General features: G+C 39.6%; 2 long non-coding RNA genes and 2 pseudogenes across 2 annotated transcripts; 1 reads left to right on the forward strand and 3 right to left on the reverse strand.

Annotated features, from left to right (window-relative positions):
• Positions 1 to 4,526: 4,526 nt before the first annotated feature.
• Positions 4,527 to 5,481, reverse strand: LOC144309898 (18S ribosomal RNA; annotated as a pseudogene).
• Positions 5,482 to 5,637: 156 nt separating this feature from the next.
• Positions 5,638 to 6,376, forward strand: LOC144309896 (uncharacterized). The gene is made up of 2 exons (XR_013375767.1): positions 5,638 to 6,101; positions 6,173 to 6,376. It is a non-coding gene; the product is annotated as an uncharacterized LOC144309896 (long non-coding RNA).
• Positions 6,377 to 13,653: 7,277 nt separating this feature from the next.
• LOC144309897 (uncharacterized) lies at positions 13,654 to 14,603 on the reverse strand. Its single transcript, XR_013375768.1, has 2 exons — positions 14,347 to 14,603; positions 13,654 to 14,288 (listed from the first exon to the last, which is right to left on the reverse strand). It is a non-coding gene; the product is annotated as an uncharacterized LOC144309897 (long non-coding RNA).
• A 6,729-nt stretch (positions 14,604 to 21,332) lies between these two features.
• Positions 21,333 to 22,287, reverse strand: LOC144309899 (18S ribosomal RNA; annotated as a pseudogene).
• Between the last annotated feature and the right edge of the window lie 3,800 nt (positions 22,288 to 26,087).

Genomic DNA, 26,087 nt, shown 5'->3' on the forward strand with positions numbered 1-26,087 from the left:
GAAGATTATTACGAAAGCATGGGCGGTTACGACGACGTTATAAATTTGATCGTCGCCTAGTAAAGTACCGGGCTGACCTAGTTCGGCTCGGATGAGGAGGCTCAAGGCAGTGCCTACTATGCCGGCTCATGCTCCAAATAGTAAGTATAAAGTACCAATATCTTTGTGATTAGTAGAGAACAGTCATCGGTTAATGAACATAGGTAAAATGGCTGATAAAAGCATTAGACTGTAAATCTAAAAATAGAGGTTTAAGTCCTCTTTTTGCCAAGCTCTGTGGTGAATTTTCATATTGAATTGCAAATTCAAAGAAGCAGCCTAGACGCCGCCGGGGCTTCTCCCGCCTTTTTTTTCTACGCGGCGGGAGAAGGTAGATTGAAGCCAGTTACTAGGGTATTTAGCTGTTAACTAAAATTTCGTGAGGTAGAAGCTCACCAATCTAGGGAGGGCTTAGCTTAATTAAAGTGTTTGATTTGCATTCAATTGATGTAAGATAGATTCTTGCAGCCCTTAGAGGTGATTTGGTCAGGGGTTAAGTGTATAGCACTTGCTTAGAGCTTTGAAGGCTCTTGGTCTGGTCTAACCTAAACTCCTAGTCCAAGACTGATAATATAGGTGTTAGCGGGAGTAGTATAGTTGAGATAATGATTAAGGGGGGTAGTAGGGTTGCCTTTTTTGTGTACTCGAATTGTCATTTTATTTTTATGTTATTTGTGGACGGGAATATGGTAAGTGCGGTGCTATATGTGAGTCGCAGGTAGAAATATAAGTTAAGTAGAGCGGTGATGGCTATTAGTGTTGGAATAATAATTATGTTATTTTTTGTTAATTCTTGAATAATTATTCATTTAGGGATGAAGCCAGATAATGGGGGTAGTCCTCCTAGGGATAATATTAAGATTAAGATTATGGAGGTGATTAGGGGAAATTTATTTCATATGTGGGATAAGGATAAGGTTGTGGTGGATGAGTTTAATATGAATAGTATGAAGGTAGATAGTGTTATTAGAATATATAAAGTTAAGTTTAGGATTATTATTGTAGGGTTGTAAATAATGATAGCGGCTATTCAGCCTATGTGGGCAATGGAGGAGTATGCTATGATTTTTCGTAGTTGAGTTTGATTTAGTCCGCCTCAGCCTCCTACTAGAACGGATGCGAGGGCTATTAGTATAAGAAGGTTGGTGTTAATTGATGGGGAGATTTGATATAGGATGGATATAGGTGCGATTTTTTGTCATGTTAGTAGGATTATTCCTGATATAAGTGTTACTCCTTGTGCTACTTCGGGAACTCAGAAGTGGAATGGAGATAGGCCTAGTTTTATTGTTAGGGCGGTGGTTATTATGATGGATGCGATGGGGTTTGAGATTTTTGAGATTACTCATTGGCCGGAGTAAAGAAGGTTAATGGTGACTCCTATTATTAGTAATATTGAGGCAGTAGCTTGTGTAAGAAAATATTTTGTAGAGGCTTCTATGGCTCGTGGATTATACTTTTTTATGAGGATAGGGATGATGGCTAGCATGTTTATTTCGAATCCAATTCAGATCAGTAATCAGTGCGAGCTTAGTATGACGATTATGGTCCCTGCCATGATAGTTGCTATAATAATAGTGAGAATAGGGGGTTTTATTAGTACGGGAAGGGTATAAACCAACATTTTCGGGGTATGGGCCCGATAGCTTAATTTAGCTGACCTTACTGTAGAATATAGTGTAAGTTTGGTAGCACGAAGATCTTTGAATTCTTAAGATTAGGTTCGAAGCCTATTATTCTAGAAATAAGAGGATTTAAACCTCTATTATTTACTCTATCAAAGTAACTCTTTTATCAGACATATTTCTTATGTTTGGGGTGGGATACTCGCGGTAATAATGGGTAAGGCAACATGTCATATGCATAGGGCTAAAGTTAGGGGTAGAAAATTTTTTCACAATAAGTGTATTAATTGATCATAGCGGAATCGAGGGTATGATGCTCGAATTCATAGGAAGCAGATAGTTAGTAAGAGGGTTTTTATAGTGAAGTTAATAGAGTAGAGTTCTGGTATAAATGGGTTGTGGAATGCACCGAAGAATAGAATTGTTGTGAGGATATTTATTATAATGATATTTGCGTACTCTGCTAGAAAGAATAGGGCAAAAGGACCCGCTGCATACTCTACGTTAAATCCAGAAACTAGTTCGGATTCTCCTTCAGTTAAGTCGAAGGGGGCTCGGTTAGTTTCTGCTAGAGTAGAAATGAATCATATCATGGCTAGGGGCCAGGCCGGAAAGATTAGTCATATATGTTCTTGGGTGATAATTAGTGTGGATAGTGTAAATGACCCGTTTATTAGGAGGACTGATAGGAGAATGATTGCTAGTGTTACTTCATATGAGATTGTTTGAGCTACTGCTCGGAGGGCTCCGATTAGAGCGTATTTGGAGTTTGAGGCTCATCCTGACCAAAGGATGGAGTATACGGCGAGACTTGATATTGCTAGTATGAATAGGACTCCTAAGTTTATATTAATGAGTGGGTAGGGCATTGGGAGAGGGATTCATATAGTTAGGGCTAGTGATAGAGCTAGAATGGGGGCTAGAATGAATATTGATATGGAGGATGTAAGTGGTCGTAGAGGTTCTTTTGTGAAGAGTTTTACTGCATCTGCGATTGGTTGAAGGAGGCCGTAGGGGCCTACGATATTAGGCCCTTTTCGAAGTTGTATGTAGCCTAAGACTTTTCGTTCAACGAGGGTGAGGAAGGCTACGGCAAGAAGGATTGGGATGATAAGAGAGATAATGTTGATAAAGAACATTTTGTTAGGGAGAGGAATTGAACCTCTGATAATAAAGGTTTAAGTTTTACGCAGTTACCGGGCTCTGCCACCCTAACAAAGCCCCTTTTCTCGGGCTTATGAGGAGATAAACTGGTTAGATTGAGTTGACTTCATCTATTAGTTTTAAGGCGCCTTTGTGAGGTAGGCCTTACATCCCTTGTCCTTTCGTACTGGGGGAGGTTATATAATAGATAGAAACCGACCTGGATTACTCCGGTCTGAACTCAGATCACGTAGGACTTTAATCGTTGAACAAACGAACCCTTAATAGCTGCTGCACCATTAGGATGTCCTGATCCAACATCGAGGTCGTAAACCCTATTGTCGATATGGACTCTTGAATAGGATTGCGCTGTTATCCCTAGGGTAACTTGTTCCGTTGATCAAAAATTATTGGATCAATAAGTGATGTTATATTTTGACTTGTGGGTCTAAATTTTAATCACTCGGGAGTTTTTTTATATTCCGAGGTCACCCCAACCTAAATTGCTAACCCACAATAATGGTGTAATGTTATGCCTTGTAGGTATTTAGTATCCATAAGTTTGGGTTAGTTAATTAAAGCTCCATAGGGTCTTCTCGTCTTATTGTGGCATTCCCGCCTCTTCACGGGAAGGTCAATTTCACTGATTGGGAATAAGAGACAGTTAAACCCTCGTGTGGCCATTCATACAAGTCCTTATTTAGAGAACAAATGATTATGCTACCTTTGCACGGTCAGGATACCGCGGCCGTTAAACAAGTGTCACTGGGCAGGCAGTGCCTCCAATACTAGAAATGCTGGAGGTGATGTTTTTGGTAAACAGGCGGGGTTTGTGTTTGCCGAGTTCCTTTTACTCCTTTTAATCTTTCCTTAAATGCATGCCTGTGTTGGGTTAACAATAGGGTAGATAAGTATTTCATTTTTGGGTTGATATTATCAGATTGTTAACTATCAGTGGTCTATCCGTTTCTGATATAAGCTTATGCGGGGAGAAAATAGTTCTTGTTACTCATACTAGCATTGTTGCTTCTATATTTAAATAGAATGGCCCAGGAGGTATAATTAGGAGTTGATGTAATATGATTGGGATTAAGTTATATTGTTTGTTGAGCTGGAACGCTTTCTCAATTGGTGGCTGCTTTTAAGCCAACTATGGTGATGTTAGTATATACTCTCTAATAAAGGTTGTATCCTGATTCTAAGAAGCTGTACCTTCTTAGACTATATTTTAAATTTACATTAAAATTTTGTTTTTTTTAGGTAAATTTAAAGTTGAACTAAAATTCTGTTTGTGGGCAACCAGCTATCACCAGGCTCGTTAGGCTTTTCACCTCTACCCACAAATCTTCTCACTATTTTGCTACATAGATGAGTTGATCCTTTTAGATTGTTTATGGGTAGCTCGTCTGGTTTCGGGGAGCTTAGCTTAAGTTCTCTTTGTTAAGTCGTTTCTGGCTAGTTCATTATGCAAAAGGTAAAAGGGGTAATCTTTGCTGTTTAATACTGTTAAGATGTCTTTCATCATTCCCTTACGGTACTATCTCTATCGCTCCAATTAAAATTTCTATCTCCTATACTTTTATTATTTAACTAAATGTTTTACTTTATATGTCTGTGATACTTAAGTTTGGGGTTAGTTGGGCTAGCTTTTGTTCAAAGTGGTCATAAGTAATGAAATCTTCTGGGTGTAGGCCAGACGCTTTAGTTAAGCTACACTTTGATTAATCCAAGCACACCTTCCGGTATGCTTACCTTGTTACGACTTGTCTCCTCTTGTGTCTTAGTTAAGTTAATATGGTTATGGTTGTGTCTTATTACTTGAGGAGGGTGACGGGCGGTGTGTGCGTGCTTCATGGCCCTATTCAATTAAGCTCTCTATTCTTAATTTACTACTAAATCCTCCTTCAGTTTTTAATTTCATAAAAACGTTCGTGGAATGTTCTTGGGTAGAAAATGTAGCCCATTTCTTCCCACCCCATAAGTTACACCTTGACCTAACTTTTTTATGTAAAATGATTGTGCTTACTATTCTACCTTTTGAGGGTTTGCTGAAGATGGCGGTATATAGACTGAATTAGCAAAGGGTGGTGAGGTTTATCGGGGTTTATCGATTATAGAACAGGCTCCTCTAGAGGGATATAAAGCACCGCCAAGTCCTTTGAGTTTTAAGCTATTGCTAGTAGTCCTCTGGCGAATTATTTTGTTGTAAAATTATCTATGTTTAGGGCTAAGCATAGTGGGGTATCTAATCCCAGTTTGGGTCTTAGCTATCGTGTAGTCAGATTATTATAAAGTCACTTTCGTGGTCTATTTTATGGTAACTGTAGCTTTTTACGGCTTAGTTAAGTTTTAACTTTAGTGCAAAGGTATCTTAAACACGCTTTACGCCGTGGGCCTATTAGTTTGGGTTAATCGTATGACCGCGGTGGCTGGCACGAAATTTACCAACCCTTTTTAGTATGGCTTAGTCAAACTTTCGTTTATGGCTTAATTTTTATCACTGCTGTATCCCGTGGGGGTGTGGCTTAGCAAGGTGTTATGAGCTACTTAAGAGTGTGCTTGATACCTGCTCCTTTAGATCACTGCTGATTTTAAGGGCATTCTCACTGGGGCGTGGAGACTTGCATGTGTAAGTCTACTAAGAACTAATAGGAAGGCTAGGACCAAACCTTTGTGTTTATGGAGTCGTGCGACTCATCTTGGCATTTTCAGTGCCTTGCTTTATTAATTAAGCTACATTAACTTATACTGAAATTGTAGTGTGTATAATAAATAAAATACATAGTAAATATGAGAGGAAAAAAAAAGGGGATGCTATCTATAGATAGACCACGAGATCGAATGCGTGTAAGACTGTTGTGTTAAGTTAACTAGAGTAGCAATACATTTGTATACAATTTAAATAAAGCTTGTGAGTATTGTATGCACTTAGTCCTGTTTTTGGGGTTTGGCAGGACATAAATAAGTGTATAATAGATGACATGAGTTTATGGGGGGTAAGGGGGGTTTGTATAAGTTAACTTAATGTCTTGCGCGTGTACGTACGTGTACACACGTGTACGTACGTGTACACACGTGTACGTACGTGTACACACGTGTACGTACGTGTACACACGTGTACGTACGTGTACACACGTGTACGTACGTGTACACACGTGTACGTACGTGTACACACGTGTACGTACGTGTACACGTGTACGTACGTGTACACACGTGTACGTACGTGTACACACGTGTACGTACGTGTACACACGTGTACGTACGTGTACACACGTGTACGTACGTGTACCACACGTGTACGTACGTGTACACACGTGTACGTACGTGTACACACGTGTACGTACGTGTACACACGTGTGTCCTAGAATTATATGTCCTGAAACCATTGACTGAATAGCACCTTGATTTTATGCGTGAGTTGATAAATGATAATGAATAAGTCCAGCTACAAGTTATTTGACTGCATTAGGGCCGCGACGGGCATATTCCCTGAGAGCAGAAGATAAGTTAGAGTTAGTGCCGTTGCGGTCATAGATGAGTGATAGCAGATTCCCCCCCTAAAAATAAAAGATACCAAATGCATGACACCACAGTTATGTGTGATCATGGGCTGATTAGTCACTAGTCCATCGAGATGTCCCATTTGCGAGAATTAGTAGGATTGGAATAAATAGAGTCATGGCCCTGAGGTAAGAACCAGATGCCAGGTATAGTTTCATGATAGTAACCCCCACATTAGCATGGGCCCGGAGCGAGAAGAGTGACATTACAGGCAAGGATTGATGGTTTCTCGAGGCATGGTGATTAAGCCCTTATTGGACTAAGTGATATGCATCTAGTTACTGTTGAGGATCAATGGGTTGTGGAATTGGACTAGACATGTCCTATGTAAAGATATAATATCATGTACATGCTTATATGCATGGGGCAAGCCATTAATGCACGACGTACATAGGGGAGGGAAAGAAGGATTTTTTGGAGATACTGACATAGCACAGTAGAGGTGGTCCAATATATGAATGTAGGGGGTGTCAGGGAATAGTTTAAGAAGAATTTCAGCTTTGGGTGCTGATGGTGGAGCAAGAGCTTCTTCCTTGAGTCTTAGGGAGGGCGACTACTCTCCATTTTTGGTTTACAAGACCAAGGTAATGATTATACTACAAAGACTCTTCATTTTAGAAGATTATTTTCGATAACGCTAATTGTTGGCATTAGAATCAATAGGATGGTGAAATATAGAATTGAGGCGACCTGTCCGATAATGATGAAAGGGTGTTCAACTGGCTGTCCTCCAATCCAAGTTAAAGTGAGAAGATCGGCGACTAAAAGTCAGAATAGGCATTGGCTGAGGGGTCGGAATATTATACTGCGTTGCTTAGATGTGTGGAGGAATGGAATGAATGCTAAAATTAGGATGGAGAATACTAGGGCGAGTACACCTCCTAATTTATTAGGGATAGATCGTAGGATGGCATAGGCGAATAGGAAGTATCATTCAGGTTTGATATGTGGAGGGGTGTTTAGGGGGTTTGCAGGGGTGTAGTTGTCTGGATCTCCTAATAGGTCTGGTGAAAATAAAACTAGTGATATTAAGACTAGGAGCAGGAGTAGGATTCCTAGGATATCTTTAATTGTGTAGTAGGGGTGAAACGGAATTTTGTCTGAGTCTGATGTGATTCCTGAGGGGTTGTTGGATCCGGTTTCGTGTAGAAATAGGAGGTGTACTATTGCTAGAGCTGCGATGATGAATGGAAAGATAAAATGAAATGCAAAGAATCGTGTTAAGGTTGCTTTGTCTACTGAGAAGCCACCTCAGATTCACTCTACTAAGTTGGTTCCGATATAGGGGATGGCGGAGAGAAGGTTAGTGATTACAGTTGCCCCTCAAAATGATATTTGTCCTCACGGCAGTACATAGCCTATGAATGCTGTGGCTATGGTTGCGAATAGTAGTACAATTCCAATGTTTCATGTTTCTATGAATACATAGGATCCATAGTATAGGCCTCGTCCCACATGTATGAATAGGCAGATGAAGAATATGGAAGCGCCATTTGCATGTATATAGCGGATAATTCAGCCGTAGTTAACGTCTCGACAGATGTGGGTGACCGATGAAAAAGCTGTGGCCGTGTCCGATGTGTAGTGTATAGCTAGAAATAAACCTGTTAGAATCTGTAGAATCAAGCATACTCCTAATAAGGACCCGAAATTCCATCAAGCAGAGATGTTAGATGGCGCTGGGAGGTCAATGAATGAATTGTTGACAATTTTGGCTAGTGGGTGGGTTTTTCGAATGTTGGTCATTAATGTTCTTATAGTTGAAATACAACGATGATTTTTCATGTCATTAGTCATGGTTAAATTCCATGTAGGAATAATGATAACATACATTGTATTTATTTTAAGTATCGTTTTTGTGATGAGTTTTGTGGGTTTTGCCACTAAACCATCTCCTATTTATGGTGGGCTTGTGCTAATTATTAGCGGTGGGATTGGTTGTGCGATTGTTCTGAATTTTGGGGGTTCTTTTTTAGGGCTGATAGTGTTTTTAATTTATTTGGGGGGTATATTAGTAGTATTTGGTTATACAACTGCTATGGCTACTGAGCAATACCCTGAGGTGTGAGTTTCAAATAAGGCTGTTCTAGCGGCTTTTATTACTGGTCTATTGTCTGAGTTGTTGACTGCTTGCTATATTTTGAAGGATGATGAGGTGGAGGTAGTATTAAAGTTTAATGGAATAGGGGATTGGGTAATTTATGATACGGGGGACTCTGGGTTTTTTAGTGAAGAGGCTATGGGTATTGCGGCTTTATATAGTTATGGAACCTGGTTGGTGATTGTTACAGGTTGGTCGCTGTTAACTGGTGTGTTGGTTATCATGGAAGTTACCCGTGGTAATTAAGGATTAGTAGGCTGAGAATTATAGTTAGTATGAACGATAGGAAATAGAGCTTGATGAGACCCTTTTGATTTGAAATAAGGGTAGAAGATTTTATTTGGAAATACGAGATTGATTTGGGTAGGATGTTTTCTAGTCAGATGGAGTCCAGAAGTATAGATGCTGATTTCTGGCTGATGGTTAAACTTGTTTTAGGTGTGAGGCGGTGCATAATGGTTGGATAATAGCCAAGGAGGGTGGAAAATTTAAAGTAATTAGATGGATAGTTAAATTTGAGTCCTTGTATGGTAAGGTTTAGTTCTAGTGCCAGGATGAAACCCAAGATAGTTACTGCAAGGGCTATCATTTTTAGATAATGAGGCATAGTTATCTGTGGGATGGTGGTGGGTGTGATGCTGTGGGAGATAATGTATCCTGCAAATACACTTCCGATAAGGAGTCGTTTAATAGAGTTAATTAGGAGAGGATTATTCTCGTTGATAAGGATTATAGGGGAGAAGCGGGGCTGGCCTAGTAGAGCGAAGAATATAATTCGGGTGCTGTAGGCAGCGGTTAGGGATGTGGCAACGAGTGTAATTAAGAGGGCTCAGGCGTTGGTATTCGACGTGTTAGCGGACTCGATGATCAGGTCTTTGGAGTAGAATCCTGTAAGGAAAGGTATGCCTGTTAATGCGAGGCTTCCGACAATCAGGGAAGTTGTGGTGAAGGGAAGGACTTTAAATAGGCCACCTATCTTTCGAATGTCTTGTTCATCGTTTAGGCTGTGGATAATTGACCCTGAACATATGAATAACATAGCTTTAAAAAATGCGTGAGTGCAGATGTGTAAGAAGGCTAGGTAAGGCTGGTTAATGCCAATTGTTACTATTATTAGGCCTAGTTGGCTTGAGGTAGAGAACGCTACAATTTTTTTGATATCGTTCTGTGTAAGAGCGCAGATTGCAGTAAATAGTGTAGTAATAGCCCCTAAGCATAAAGTGAGGGTTTGAATAGTTTGATTATGCTCTATTAGTGGATGAAAGCGGATAAGAAGAAATACTCCTGCTACAACTATTGTGCTTGAGTGAAGTAGGGCTGATACAGGAGTGGGGCCTTCTATGGCTGAGGGGAGTCAGGGATGTAAGCCGAATTGAGCAGATTTACCGGTAGCTGCTAATAGTAAGCCAAGTAGCGGCAAATTAAAATTATCGTTTGTTGTAATAAAGATTTGTTGAAGGTCTCATGTGTTTAAGTTCAATAGAAACCATGCTATGGTTATAATGAAGCCTACATCTCCAATACGGTTATAGAGGATAGCTTGTAGGGCAGCTGTATTTGCATCGGTTCGGCCGTATCATCATCCAATAAGTAAAAATGATATAATGCCAACTCCTTCTCAGCCAATGAATAGTTGGAATATGTTGTTTGCGGTGACTAAGACTATTATAGTAATAAGAAATAAGAGAAGATACTTGAAAAATCGGTTAATATAAGGATCGGAGTGTATATATCATATAGAAAACTCTATAATAGACCACGTGACAAAAAGGGCTACGGGCACAAAGATTATTGAGAAGTAGTCTAATTTAAAACTCATGGATAGTTTTATGGTCTGGATTGTTATTCAATGTCAGTTTGAAACAATTGTTTCCTGTCCTGAGTAGATGAATATTATTGTGGGAATTATGCTAATTATGAATGCGTAAGAAGTAGCGGTTTTTACATAGTATGGGTATAGCTTATTTTTGTAGAGTTTAGTAGAGGTTATAATGATGGGCAAAGTAAGAATGACTAGAGCTGTGATTATGCATGAAGTAAATATATTTATTACTTTTATTTGGAGTTGCACCAATTTTTTGGTTCCTAAGACCAATGGATTACTTCTATCCTATAAAAGTTGAAAAAGCCATGTTCTTATACATGGGAGCATGAGTTAGCAGTTCTTGCAGTACTTTTTCGGTAAGCAAAAAGGTTTGAGCTTTTATTATTAGATTCACAATCTAATGTTTTTGTTAAACTATGCTTACAGTAGATGGGACCGAGAATAATTTTAGGGTTAAGGGATAGGAGGAGTAGAGGCAGTAGATGCAAGGTTATTAGGGCATTTTCTCGTGTGAATGACGGTTTGATATTTTTGATATGGTGGGAATATTTACCACGCTGTGTGGTGATTAGTATATAAAGTGAGTATAGGGCAGTGATGGTGATGTTAATTCCTATTAGAATAATAGTAATGTTGGATCATGAGAATGAGGATATCACTACAAATAGTTCTCCGATAAGATTAATTGTTGGAGGAAGAGCCAGATTTGTGAGGCTTGCTAATAACCATCAGGCTGCTATCAGGGGAAGGAGGGTTTGAAGTCCTCGTGCGAGAATCATAGTACGGCTATGGATTCGTTCGTAATTGGAGTTGGCTAAGCAGAATAGCATCGAGGATGTTAAACCATGGGCAATTATTAGGGCTGTTGCACCTATATAACTTCATGGTGTTTGAATAAGAACCGCTACAATAACGAGTGCCATATGACTAACTGAGGAGTATGCAATTAGGGATTTTAGATCTGTTTGACGGAGACAGATAGAGCTTGTTATGATTATGCCTCATAGAGATAATATTATGAAAGGATACGCTATGAAGTTGGTCAGGGGGTTTAGTAGGGTTGTAATTCGTATCATGCCATAGCCTCCTAATTTCAGGAGTACGGCGGCAAGTACCATGGAGCCGGCAATAGGGGCCTCTACGTGTGCTTTTGGTAGTCACAAGTGGAGGCCGTATAGAGGTATCTTTACTATGAATGCTATCATGCATGCCAATCATAAGAAAACATTAGATCAGGAGTTTGGCAGAGGTTGAATTCAGTATTGAATTATGAGAAAATTTAGGGAGCCCATGAAATTGTGGATGTAAAGGAGAGCTACTAGGAGTGGGAGAGATCCTATTAAAGTATAAAATAAGAAGTAGAGCCCTGCGTTTAGTCGTTCAGTTTGATTCCCCCATCGGGTAATAATGATCAGGGTTGGGATTAGTGTTGCCTCAAATAGGATGTAAAAGAAGATAAGTTCAGAGGCGGTGAAAGTTATAATTAGGAACAACTGGAGAAGAATCAGTATTGAAATATATAGTTTTTTTCGAGTTAAGGGTTCTTTTGATAAATGGTGTTGGCTTGCTATAAGTATAAGGGGTAGAAGTCATGTTGTAAGTGCTAGTAGCGGTGCTGATAGGGAGTCAGAGAAAAATATTAAGGAGGGGTTCAATGTATTATCATTTGGTTGATTCAGGTAGAATAAGCTGATTAAGCTGATTAGCAAACCATATGTTGTCGTGTTAATTCAGATTATGTTAGGCTTTGATACTCATGTAAGGGGGATCAGTATGATAGTGGGGATGATAATTTTTAGCATTGTAAGAGGTTTAGGTTTTGTACGTAATCAGTCCCGTAGGTGTTAGATACTATAACTAGTAGAGATAGTCCTAATGCTGCTTCGCAGGCAGCAAATACTAGTAGTACGATTGGTATCATGCTGGCTAATGTAAGGTGGTTGTTGAGAATAGTTACAGATATTATTACAAATAGTGATAATATTATGCCCTCTAAGCATAGTAGCGATGATATTAGGTGTGATCGATAAACAAGTATACCTATTAGAGAAAGAATGAATGCCAGAAAGATATTAATATATACTATGGACATATGATAATTATGAGATAAATCATAATCTAATGAGTCGAAATCATTTGTTTTGGCTTAAACTAATTATCATATTCGGTTCATTCTAGCCCCTTTTCGGTTCATTCGTACGCTAGGCTTGCAGCTAGGAGGGAGATTAGTAGGAGTGCTATGATAAGTATTGTTGTCAACTTGTTGGTTTGTGACGCTCAGGGAAGTGGGAGTAGGAGTGCGATTTCTAGGTCGAAAAGCAGGAATGTGATGGCAACTAGGAAGAATTTTATAGAGAAAGGTAGGCGAGCAGATCCCATGGGGTCAAAACCACATTCGTAGGGGCTTGTCTTGTCTGTATAAATATTTAGTTGGGGAAGTCAGAATGCGATTAGTACAAGTAAGGACGCTAGGGTTACATTAGTTATCAAGGTTAGTATTACGTTTATTACTTCTTTCCAGGTTGATCTGGAGCTAACTGATTGGAAGTCAATTGTACTAGTTATACTAAAGAAATAGGATCCTCATCAATAAATAGATACATATAAGAATAGTCAGACTACATCAACAAAGTGTCAATATCATGCAGCGGCTTCAAATCCGAAGTGGTGGTTTGATGTGAAGTGGTAGTATAGTTGTCGGAGAAAGCACACGATAAGGAATGTGGAGCCAATAATTACATGTAGTCCGTGAAACCCAGTAGCTATAAAAAAGGTAGATCCGTACACTCCGTCGGAGATTGTAAAAGATGTCTCGTAGTATTCGGAGGCCTGTAATAGTGTAAAATATACGCCTAAGGAGATTGTAATAAATAGGCCTTGAAGTATGTGTTTACGATTGCCTTCTATTAAACTATGATGGGCTCAAGTAATAGATACTCCGGAGGCTAGGAGGACTGAGGTGTTGAGTAGAGGAACTTCTAGTGGGTTAAGAGGAATAATGCCGGTGGGAGGTCAGCAACCTCCAAGTTCAGGAGTAGGGGCTAGGCTGGAATGGTAAAAGGCTCAAAAGAAGCCTGCAAAGAAAAATACTTCTGATACAATAAAAAGAACTATTCCGTACCGTAGTCCTTTTTGTACAATAGGGGTGTGATGTCCTTGGAATGTGCCTTCTCGGATCACATCTCGTCATCACTGGTATATGGTTAGCAGGTTGGTTGTGAATCCTAATGTAAGTAGGGATATTGAGTTATAGTGAAATCATATGATAAGACCCGATGTTATAAGAAGGGCAGAAAGGGCTCCTGTTAGCGGTCATGGGCTTGGGTTAACTATATGGTAAGCGTGAGTTTGGTGGGTCATTAGGTGTTGTCATGTAAGTATAGACTTACTAGTAAGGTAAAGACATAGGCTTGAATTAAGGCAACAGCAAACTCTAGAATCGTAAATAGAATTAAAATAATAAAAGTGATGAAAGCTGTGGTCGCGCTAATATTAATAAGAGCTAAGGTAGCCCCTCCAATCAAATGGATTAGGAGGTGTCCTGCAGTAATATTGGCGGTTAATCGAACGGCTAGAGCTATGGGTTGAATGAATAGACTAATAGTTTCGATGATTACTAGTATTGGAATTAGGGGAAGAGGGGTGCCTTGGGGTAGAAAGTGTGCCAAGGATGCTTTGGTCTTATAGCGGAAACCGGTAATTACTGTCCCTGCTCATAGGGGGATTGCTATTCCGAGGTTTATAGAGAGTTGTGTCGTGGGCGTAAATGAGTGGGGTAGTAGTCCAAGTAGGTTAGTTGAACCAATGAATAGAATTAGTGATATAAGTATGAGAGCTCAGGTTCGTCCCTTTTGATTATGAATTGCTAGTATTTGTTTTGATGTTAATTGAATTAATCATTGCTGAATGGAGATTAACCGATTATTGATTAGGCGATTGGGTGCTGGGAATAAAATGGAAGGGAATATGACGATCAGTACTACAATAGGGAGACCTATTATTGAGGAATAAAATGGAAGGGAATATGACGATCAGTACTACAATAGGGAGACCTATTATTGAGGGGGCAGCGAAAGAGGCGAATAAATTTTCGTTCATTTGTTTTCTCAAGGATTATGTTGACTAGTGATTTTAGTAGACTTGGTTATTGGGTTTTCCGGGTAGTGGTGATTTGAAATTTTTAGTTGGAATAGAATGAAGAGGGTGAGAAATATTGAAAAGATTATAATAAATCAGGTGGATGTGTCTAGCTGTGGCATTTCATTAAGGGGAGGTTAAAACTCCCAGTCTTTAACTTAAAAGGTTAATGCTTTATAGCTTCTTAATGAGTAAGTCTAGTCTAGGTTATACTATTAAGGCAGATCAGGTTTCAAAATAAGATAGGGGGACTATTTCAAGAACAATGGGTATAAAGCTATGGTTAGATCCGCAGATTTCAGAGCACTGGCCATAATACAGTCCCGGTCGTATGGCTATAAGGGTGGTTTGGTTTAGTCGTCCTGGAATAGCGTCAGTTTTTAGACCTAGTGATGGAACAGCTCATGAATGCAAAACGTCTTCTGAAGAAATAAGTATTCGGATGGTTATTTCTATTGGGAGGACAACTCGGTTGTCTACTTCTAATAGTCGGAGTTCTCCTGGCTTTAATTCTTGTGTTGGGATTATGTAGGAGTCAAAGTTTAAGTCTTCATAATCAGTATATTCATAGCTTCAGTATCATTGGTGGCCTATTGTTTTCACGGTTAAAGAGGGGTTATTGATTTCGTCTATTATATAAAGGATTCGGAGGGAAGGTAGAGCGATTAGGATTAGGATAATGGCGGGTAGGATAGTTCATACTGTTTCTACTTCCTGTGCGTCTATTGTGCTTGTATGAGTTAATTTTGTAGTCAATATTAGGGAAATGATGTAGAGAACTAAAGAACTGATTAAGAATACAATTATTAGTGTATGGTCATGAAAATGAAGTAGCTCCTCTATAATAGGGGAGGTTGCGTCCTGTAATCCGAGTTGAAATGGGTACGCCATAGAGGTATATAGGGGTTTCACCTATAATTTAACCTTGACAAAGTTATGTAATATTTTACTAATACCTCCTGATTGAGAAAGACATAGTGGTTATGACATTGGCTTGAAACCAATTTTAGGGGGTTCGATTCCTTCCTTTCTTATTTTTGGATTACATATGTAGGTTCTTCGAACGTGTGATATGGAGGGGGACATCCATGTAGTCATTCAATATTAGTTGTAGTAAGTTCTACTATAGCAACTTCTCGTTTGGATGCAAAGGCCTCTCAGATTATAAAAATTATAAGCATCACCGCTGTAAGCGAGATAAACGATCCTATAGAGGAGACGGTATTTCAGGTGGTATATGCATCTGGATAGTCAGAGTACCGACGAGGTATTCCGGATAAACCTAGGAAATGCTGAGGGAAGAAAGTTATATTTACTCCCACAAATATAATTGTAAAGTGAATCTTTGCTCAAGTATCGTTAAGAGTATAACCTGAGAATAAGGGGAATCAGTGGGCAAATCCTCCCATAATGGCAAAAACTGCTCCCATTGAGAGCACATAGTGAAAATGAGCTACAACATAATACGTATCATGAAGAACGATGTCTAAGGACGAATTAGCTAGGACAATGCCTGTTAGCCCGCCTACTGTGAATAAGAAAATAAACCCTAAAGCTCATAGCATAGCTGGAGATCATTTAATATTGCCTCCGTGAAGTGTTGCCAGTCAACTAAATACTTTTACTCCTGTTGGAATAGCGATAATTATAGTGGCGGATGTGAAGTATGCTCGTGTGTCTACGTCTATTCCTACAGTAAACATATGGTGAGCTCATACGATAAAGCCTAAAAACCCAATAGATATTATTGCCCATACTATTCCTATATAGCCGAAAGGCTCTTTTTTCCCTGAGTAGTAAGTGACAATGTGAGAAATTATTCCGAACCCTGGCAGGATAAGAATGTAAACTTCAGGATGTCCGAAGAATCAGAATAAGTGTTGATATAGGATAGGGTCTCCTCCTCCAGCGGGATCGAAAAATGTCGTATTAAGATTACGGTCTGTTAAAAGTATTGTAATTCCAGCAGCCAGTACAGGCAGGGATAGTAGGAGTAGAACTGCTGTAATTAGTACTGATCATACAAATAGGGGGGTTTGATACTGGGATATTGCAGGGGGTTTTATGTTGATAATAGTAGTAATGAAATTAATTGCCCCTAAAATAGAAGAGACTCCGGCTAAATGTAAGGAGAAAATTGTAAGATCAACGGATGCTCCTGCATGGGCCAGATTGCCAGCCAGTGGGGGGTAAACGGTCCACCCCGTTCCTGCACCTGCTTCTACCATAGAAGATGCTAATAGTAGAAGAAAAGATGGAGGAAGAAGTCAGAAGCTCATGTTATTTATTCGGGGGAATGCCATGTCCGGAGCACCAATTATTAATGGCACTAGTCAGTTTCCAAAGCCCCCAATTATAATGGGCATGACTATGAAGAAGATTATTACGAAAGCATGGGCGGTTACGACGACGTTATAAATTTGATCGTCGCCTAGTAAAGTACCGGGCTGACCTAGTTCGGCTCGGATGAGGAGGCTCAAGGCAGTGCCTACTATGCCGGCTCATGCTCCAAATAGTAAGTATAAAGTACCAATATCTTTGTGATTAGTAGAGAACAGTCATCGGTTAATGAACATAGGTAAAATGGCTGATAAAAGCATTAGACTGTAAATCTAAAAATAGAGGTTTAAGTCCTCTTTTTGCCAAGCTCTGTGGTGAATTTTCATATTGAATTGCAAATTCAAAGAAGCAGCCTAGACGCCGCCGGGGCTTCTCCCGCCTTTTTTTTCTACGCGGCGGGAGAAGGTAGATTGAAGCCAGTTACTAGGGTATTTAGCTGTTAACTAAAATTTCGTGAGGTAGAAGCTCACCAATCTAGGGAGGGCTTAGCTTAATTAAAGTGTTTGATTTGCATTCAATTGATGTAAGATAGATTCTTGCAGCCCTTAGAGGTGATTTGGTCAGGGGTTAAGTGTATAGCACTTGCTTAGAGCTTTGAAGGCTCTTGGTCTGGTCTAACCTAAACTCCTAGTCCAAGACTGATAATATAGGTGTTAGCGGGAGTAGTATAGTTGAGATAATGATTAAGGGGGGTAGTAGGGTTGCCTTTTTTGTGTACTCGAATTGTCATTTTATTTTTATGTTATTTGTGGACGGGAATATGGTAAGTGCGGTGCTATATGTGAGTCGCAGGTAGAAATATAAGTTAAGTAGAGCGGTGATGGCTATTAGTGTTGGAATAATAATTATGTTATTTTTTGTTAATTCTTGAATAATTATTCATTTAGGGATGAAGCCAGATAATGGGGGTAGTCCTCCTAGGGATAATATTAAGATTAAGATTATGGAGGTGATTAGGGGAAATTTATTTCATATGTGGGATAAGGATAAGGTTGTGGTGGATGAGTTTAATATGAATAGTATGAAGGTAGATAGTGTTATTAGAATATATAAAGTTAAGTTTAGGATTATTATTGTAGGGTTGTAAATAATGATAGCGGCTATTCAGCCTATGTGGGCAATGGAGGAGTATGCTATGATTTTTCGTAGTTGAGTTTGATTTAGTCCGCCTCAGCCTCCTACTAGAACGGATGCGAGGGCTATTAGTATAAGAAGGTTGGTGTTAATTGATGGGGAGATTTGATATAGGATGGATATAGGTGCGATTTTTTGTCATGTTAGTAGGATTATTCCTGATATAAGTGTTACTCCTTGTGCTACTTCGGGAACTCAGAAGTGGAATGGAGATAGGCCTAGTTTTATTGTTAGGGCGGTGGTTATTATGATGGATGCGATGGGGTTTGAGATTTTTGAGATTACTCATTGGCCGGAGTAAAGAAGGTTAATGGTGACTCCTATTATTAGTAATATTGAGGCAGTAGCTTGTGTAAGAAAATATTTTGTAGAGGCTTCTATGGCTCGTGGATTATACTTTTTTATGAGGATAGGGATGATGGCTAGCATGTTTATTTCGAATCCAATTCAGATCAGTAATCAGTGCGAGCTTAGTATGACGATTATGGTCCCTGCCATGATAGTTGCTATAATAATAGTGAGAATAGGGGGTTTTATTAGTACGGGAAGGGTATAAACCAACATTTTCGGGGTATGGGCCCGATAGCTTAATTTAGCTGACCTTACTGTAGAATATAGTGTAAGTTTGGTAGCACGAAGATCTTTGAATTCTTAAGATTAGGTTCGAAGCCTATTATTCTAGAAATAAGAGGATTTAAACCTCTATTATTTACTCTATCAAAGTAACTCTTTTATCAGACATATTTCTTATGTTTGGGGTGGGATACTCGCGGTAATAATGGGTAAGGCAACATGTCATATGCATAGGGCTAAAGTTAGGGGTAGAAAATTTTTTCACAATAAGTGTATTAATTGATCATAGCGGAATCGAGGGTATGATGCTCGAATTCATAGGAAGCAGATAGTTAGTAAGAGGGTTTTTATAGTGAAGTTAATAGAGTAGAGTTCTGGTATAAATGGGTTGTGGAATGCACCGAAGAATAGAATTGTTGTGAGGATATTTATTATAATGATATTTGCGTACTCTGCTAGAAAGAATAGGGCAAAAGGACCCGCTGCATACTCTACGTTAAATCCAGAAACTAGTTCGGATTCTCCTTCAGTTAAGTCGAAGGGGGCTCGGTTAGTTTCTGCTAGAGTAGAAATGAATCATATCATGGCTAGGGGCCAGGCCGGAAAGATTAGTCATATATGTTCTTGGGTGATAATTAGTGTGGATAGTGTAAATGACCCGTTTATTAGGAGGACTGATAGGAGAATGATTGCTAGTGTTACTTCATATGAGATTGTTTGAGCTACTGCTCGGAGGGCTCCGATTAGAGCGTATTTGGAGTTTGAGGCTCATCCTGACCAAAGGATGGAGTATACGGCGAGACTTGATATTGCTAGTATGAATAGGACTCCTAAGTTTATATTAATGAGTGGGTAGGGCATTGGGAGAGGGATTCATATAGTTAGGGCTAGTGATAGAGCTAGAATGGGGGCTAGAATGAATATTGATATGGAGGATGTAAGTGGTCGTAGAGGTTCTTTTGTGAAGAGTTTTACTGCATCTGCGATTGGTTGAAGGAGGCCGTAGGGGCCTACGATATTAGGCCCTTTTCGAAGTTGTATGTAGCCTAAGACTTTTCGTTCAACGAGGGTGAGGAAGGCTACGGCAAGAAGGATTGGGATGATAAGAGAGATAATGTTGATAAAGAACATTTTGTTAGGGAGAGGAATTGAACCTCTGATAATAAAGGTTTAAGTTTTACGCAGTTACCGGGCTCTGCCACCCTAACAAAGCCCCTTTTCTCGGGCTTATGAGGAGATAAACTGGTTAGATTGAGTTGACTTCATCTATTAGTTTTAAGGCGCCTTTGTGAGGTAGGCCTTACATCCCTTGTCCTTTCGTACTGGGGGAGGTTATATAATAGATAGAAACCGACCTGGATTACTCCGGTCTGAACTCAGATCACGTAGGACTTTAATCGTTGAACAAACGAACCCTTAATAGCTGCTGCACCATTAGGATGTCCTGATCCAACATCGAGGTCGTAAACCCTATTGTCGATATGGACTCTTGAATAGGATTGCGCTGTTATCCCTAGGGTAACTTGTTCCGTTGATCAAAAATTATTGGATCAATAAGTGATGTTATATTTTGACTTGTGGGTCTAAATTTTAATCACTCGGGAGTTTTTTTATATTCCGAGGTCACCCCAACCTAAATTGCTAACCCACAATAATGGTGTAATGTTATGCCTTGTAGGTATTTAGTATCCATAAGTTTGGGTTAGTTAATTAAAGCTCCATAGGGTCTTCTCGTCTTATTGTGGCATTCCCGCCTCTTCACGGGAAGGTCAATTTCACTGATTGGGAATAAGAGACAGTTAAACCCTCGTGTGGCCATTCATACAAGTCCTTATTTAGAGAACAAATGATTATGCTACCTTTGCACGGTCAGGATACCGCGGCCGTTAAACAAGTGTCACTGGGCAGGCAGTGCCTCCAATACTAGAAATGCTGGAGGTGATGTTTTTGGTAAACAGGCGGGGTTTGTGTTTGCCGAGTTCCTTTTACTCCTTTTAATCTTTCCTTAAATGCATGCCTGTGTTGGGTTAACAATAGGGTAGATAAGTATTTCATTTTTGGGTTGATATTATCAGATTGTTAACTATCAGTGGTCTATCCGTTTCTGATATAAGCTTATGCGGGGAGAAAATAGTTCTTGTTACTCATACTAGCATTGTTGCTTCTATATTTAAATAGAATGGCCCAGGAGGTATAATTAGGAGTTGATGTAATATGATTGGGATTAAGTTATATTGTTTGTTGAGCTGGAACGCTTTCTCAATTGGTGGCTGCTTTTAAGCCAACTATGGTGATGTTAGTATATACTCTCTAATAAAGGTTGTATCCTGATTCTAAGAAGCTGTACCTTCTTAGACTATATTTTAAATTTACATTAAAATTTTGTTTTTTTTAGGTAAATTTAAAGTTGAACTAAAATTCTGTTTGTGGGCAACCAGCTATCACCAGGCTCGTTAGGCTTTTCACCTCTACCCACAAATCTTCTCACTATTTTGCTACATAGATGAGTTGATCCTTTTAGATTGTTTATGGGTAGCTCGTCTGGTTTCGGGGAGCTTAGCTTAAGTTCTCTTTGTTAAGTCGTTTCTGGCTAGTTCATTATGCAAAAGGTAAAAGGGGTAATCTTTGCTGTTTAATACTGTTAAGATGTCTTTCATCATTCCCTTACGGTACTATCTCTATCGCTCCAATTAAAATTTCTATCTCCTATACTTTTATTATTTAACTAAATGTTTTACTTTATATGTCTGTGATACTTAAGTTTGGGGTTAGTTGGGCTAGCTTTTGTTCAAAGTGGTCATAAGTAATGAAATCTTCTGGGTGTAGGCCAGACGCTTTAGTTAAGCTACACTTTGATTAATCCAAGCACACCTTCCGGTATGCTTACCTTGTTACGACTTGTCTCCTCTTGTGTCTTAGTTAAGTTAATATGGTTATGGTTGTGTCTTATTACTTGAGGAGGGTGACGGGCGGTGTGTGCGTGCTTCATGGCCCTATTCAATTAAGCTCTCTATTCTTAATTTACTACTAAATCCTCCTTCAGTTTTTAATTTCATAAAAACGTTCGTGGAATGTTCTTGGGTAGAAAATGTAGCCCATTTCTTCCCACCCCATAAGTTACACCTTGACCTAACTTTTTTATGTAAAATGATTGTGCTTACTATTCTACCTTTTGAGGGTTTGCTGAAGATGGCGGTATATAGACTGAATTAGCAAAGGGTGGTGAGGTTTATCGGGGTTTATCGATTATAGAACAGGCTCCTCTAGAGGGATATAAAGCACCGCCAAGTCCTTTGAGTTTTAAGCTATTGCTAGTAGTCCTCTGGCGAATTATTTTGTTGTAAAATTATCTATGTTTAGGGCTAAGCATAGTGGGGTATCTAATCCCAGTTTGGGTCTTAGCTATCGTGTAGTCAGATTATTATAAAGTCACTTTCGTGGTCTATTTTATGGTAACTGTAGCTTTTTACGGCTTAGTTAAGTTTTAACTTTAGTGCAAAGGTATCTTAAACACGCTTTACGCCGTGGGCCTATTAGTTTGGGTTAATCGTATGACCGCGGTGGCTGGCACGAAATTTACCAACCCTTTTTAGTATGGCTTAGTCAAACTTTCGTTTATGGCTTAATTTTTATCACTGCTGTATCCCGTGGGGGTGTGGCTTAGCAAGGTGTTATGAGCTACTTAAGAGTGTGCTTGATACCTGCTCCTTTAGATCACTGCTGATTTTAAGGGCATTCTCACTGGGGCGTGGAGACTTGCATGTGTAAGTCTACTAAGAACTAATAGGAAGGCTAGGACCAAACCTTTGTGTTTATGGAGTCGTGCGACTCATCTTGGCATTTTCAGTGCCTTGCTTTATTAATTAAGCTACATTAACTTATACTGAAATTGTAGTGTGTATAATAAATAAAATACATAGTAAATATGAGAGGAAAAAAAAAGGGGATGCTATCTATAGATAGACCACGAGATCGAATGCGTGTAAGACTGTTGTGTTAAGTTAACTAGAGTAGCAATACATTTGTATACAATTTAAATAAAGCTTGTGAGTATTGTATGCACTTAGTCCTGTTTTTGGGGTTTGGCAGGACATAAATAAGTGTATAATAGATGACATGAGTTTATGGGGGGTAAGGGGGGTTTGTATAAGTTAACTTAATGTCTTGCGCGTGTACGTACGTGTACACACGTGTACGTACGTGTACACACGTGTACGTACGTGTACACACGTGTACGTACGTGTACGTACGTGTACACACGTGTACGTACGTGTACACACGTGTACGTACGTGTACACACGTGTACGTACGTGTACACACGTGTACGTACGTGTACACACGTGTACGTACGTGTACACACGTGTACGTACGTGTACACACGTGTACGTACGTGTACACACGTGTACGTACGTGTACACACGTGTACGTACGTGTACACACGTGTACGTACGTGTACACACGTGTACGTACGTGTACACACGTGTGTCCTAGAATTATATGTCCTGAAACCATTGACTGAATAGCACCTTGATTTTATGCGTGAGTTGATAAATGATAATGAATAAGTCCAGCTACAAGTTATTTGACTGCATTAGGGCCGCGACGGGCATATTCCCTGAGAGCAGAAGATAAGTTAGAGTTAGTGCCGTTGCGGTCATAGATGAGTGATAGCAGATTCCCCCCCTAAAAATAAAAGATACCAAATGCATGACACCACAGTTATGTGTGATCATGGGCTGATTAGTCACTAGTCCATCGAGATGTCCCATTTGCGAGAATTAGTAGGATTGGAATAAATAGAGTCATGGCCCTGAGGTAAGAACCAGATGCCAGGTATAGTTTCATGATAGTAACCCCCACATTAGCATGGGCCCGGAGCGAGAAGAGTGACATTACAGGCAAGGATTGATGGTTTCTCGAGGCATGGTGATTAAGCCCTTATTGGACTAAGTGATATGCATCTAGTTACTGTTGAGGATCAATGGGTTGTGGAATTGGACTAGACATGTCCTATGTAAAGATATAATATCATGTACATGCTTATATGCATGGGGCAAGCCATTAATGCACGACGTACATAGGGGAGGGAAAGAAGGATTTTTTGGAGATACTGACATAGCACAGTAGAGGTGGTCCAATATATGAATGTAGGGGGTGTCAGGGAATAGTTTAAGAAGAATTTCAGCTTTGGGTGCTGATGGTGGAGCAAGAGCTTCTTCCTTGAGTCTTAGGGAGGGCGACTACTCTCCATTTTTGGTTTACAAGACCAAGGTAATGATTATACTACAAAGACTCTTCATTTTAGAAGATTATTTTCGATAACGCTAATTGTTGGCATTAGAATCAATAGGATGGTGAAATATAGAATTGAGGCGACCTGTCCGATAATGATGAAAGGGTGTTCAACTGGCTGTCCTCCAATCCAAGTTAAAGTGAGAAGATCGGCGACTAAAAGTCAGAATAGGCATTGGCTGAGGGGTCGGAATATTATACTGCGTTGCTTAGATGTGTGGAGGAATGGAATGAATGCTAAAATTAGGATGGAGAATACTAGGGCGAGTACACCTCCTAATTTATTAGGGATAGATCGTAGGATGGCATAGGCGAATAGGAAGTATCATTCAGGTTTGATATGTGGAGGGGTGTTTAGGGGGTTTGCAGGGGTGTAGTTGTCTGGATCTCCTAATAGGTCTGGTGAAAATAAAACTAGTGATATTAAGACTAGGAGCAGGAGTAGGATTCCTAGGATATCTTTAATTGTGTAGTAGGGGTGAAACGGAATTTTGTCTGAGTCTGATGTGATTCCTGAGGGGTTGTTGGATCCGGTTTCGTGTAGAAATAGGAGGTGTACTATTGCTAGAGCTGCGATGATGAATGGAAAGATAAAATGAAATGCAAAGAATCGTGTTAAGGTTGCTTTGTCTACTGAGAAGCCACCTCAGATTCACTCTACTAAGTTGGTTCCGATATAGGGGATGGCGGAGAGAAGGTTAGTGATTACAGTTGCCCCTCAAAATGATATTTGTCCTCACGGCAGTACATAGCCTATGAATGCTGTGGCTATGGTTGCGAATAGTAGTACAATTCCAATGTTTCATGTTTCTATGAATACATAGGATCCATAGTATAGGCCTCGTCCCACATGTATGAATAGGCAGATGAAGAATATGGAAGCGCCATTTGCATGTATATAGCGGATAATTCAGCCGTAGTTAACGTCTCGACAGATGTGGGTGACCGATGAAAAAGCTGTGGCCGTGTCCGATGTGTAGTGTATAGCTAGAAATAAACCTGTTAGAATCTGTAGAATCAAGCATACTCCTAATAAGGACCCGAAATTCCATCAAGCAGAGATGTTAGATGGCGCTGGGAGGTCAATGAATGAATTGTTGACAATTTTGGCTAGTGGGTGGGTTTTTCGAATGTTGGTCATTAATGTTCTTATAGTTGAAATACAACGATGATTTTTCATGTCATTAGTCATGGTTAAATTCCATGTAGGAATAATGATAACATACATTGTATTTATTTTAAGTATCGTTTTTGTGATGAGTTTTGTGGGTTTTGCCACTAAACCATCTCCTATTTATGGTGGGCTTGTGCTAATTATTAGCGGTGGGATTGGTTGTGCGATTGTTCTGAATTTTGGGGGTTCTTTTTTAGGGCTGATAGTGTTTTTAATTTATTTGGGGGGTATATTAGTAGTATTTGGTTATACAACTGCTATGGCTACTGAGCAATACCCTGAGGTGTGAGTTTCAAATAAGGCTGTTCTAGCGGCTTTTATTACTGGTCTATTGTCTGAGTTGTTGACTGCTTGCTATATTTTGAAGGATGATGAGGTGGAGGTAGTATTAAAGTTTAATGGAATAGGGGATTGGGTAATTTATGATACGGGGGACTCTGGGTTTTTTAGTGAAGAGGCTATGGGTATTGCGGCTTTATATAGTTATGGAACCTGGTTGGTGATTGTTACAGGTTGGTCGCTGTTAACTGGTGTGTTGGTTATCATGGAAGTTACCCGTGGTAATTAAGGATTAGTAGGCTGAGAATTATAGTTAGTATGAACGATAGGAAATAGAGCTTGATGAGACCCTTTTGATTTGAAATAAGGGTAGAAGATTTTATTTGGAAATACGAGATTGATTTGGGTAGGATGTTTTCTAGTCAGATGGAGTCCAGAAGTATAGATGCTGATTTCTGGCTGATGGTTAAACTTGTTTTAGGTGTGAGGCGGTGCATAATGGTTGGATAATAGCCAAGGAGGGTGGAAAATTTAAAGTAATTAGATGGATAGTTAAATTTGAGTCCTTGTATGGTAAGGTTTAGTTCTAGTGCCAGGATGAAACCCAAGATAGTTACTGCAAGGGCTATCATTTTTAGATAATGAGGCATAGTTATCTGTGGGATGGTGGTGGGTGTGATGCTGTGGGAGATAATGTATCCTGCAAATACACTTCCGATAAGGAGTCGTTTAATAGAGTTAATTAGGAGAGGATTATTCTCGTTGATAAGGATTATAGGGGAGAAGCGGGGCTGGCCTAGTAGAGCGAAGAATATAATTCGGGTGCTGTAGGCAGCGGTTAGGGATGTGGCAACGAGTGTAATT

This window comes from Canis aureus, unplaced genomic scaffold (genome assembly GCF_053574225.1).
Source record: "Canis aureus isolate CA01 unplaced genomic scaffold, VMU_Caureus_v.1.0 ptg000241l_RagTag, whole genome shotgun sequence".
Classification (NCBI taxonomy): Eukaryota; Metazoa; Chordata; class Mammalia; order Carnivora; family Canidae; genus Canis; species Canis aureus.